Here is a 314-nt window from a genome sequence, read left to right as displayed (position 1 = left end):
TGGTATCATTTAATTCAGACTTCTTTCTGTTTATTCTTTGTCCAGTTGACCTGTCTAATGGAGACAGTGGGGTATTGAAGTTCCCTACTGTTACTGGGTTGGGGTTAATCTGTGTCTTAAAGTCCTGTAATGTTGTTCTTATGAATTTATGTGCACCAGAATTTGGTGCATATATGTTAAGGATTGTAATATCTTCTTCATTAACTGTTCCTTTGATCAGAATGAAGTGACCCTCCTTATCTATTCTGATTAGTTTTACTTTGAAGTCAATTTTGTCAGATATTAGAATTGCAACCCCTATCTGTTTCTTAGTG

This window comes from Nannospalax galili, unplaced genomic scaffold (genome assembly GCF_000622305.1).
Source record: "Nannospalax galili isolate Female #2095 unplaced genomic scaffold, S.galili_v1.0 scaffold1684, whole genome shotgun sequence".
Lineage (NCBI taxonomy): Eukaryota > Metazoa > Chordata > Mammalia > Rodentia > Spalacidae > Nannospalax > Nannospalax galili.
This window is presented reverse-complemented; position numbering follows the sequence as displayed.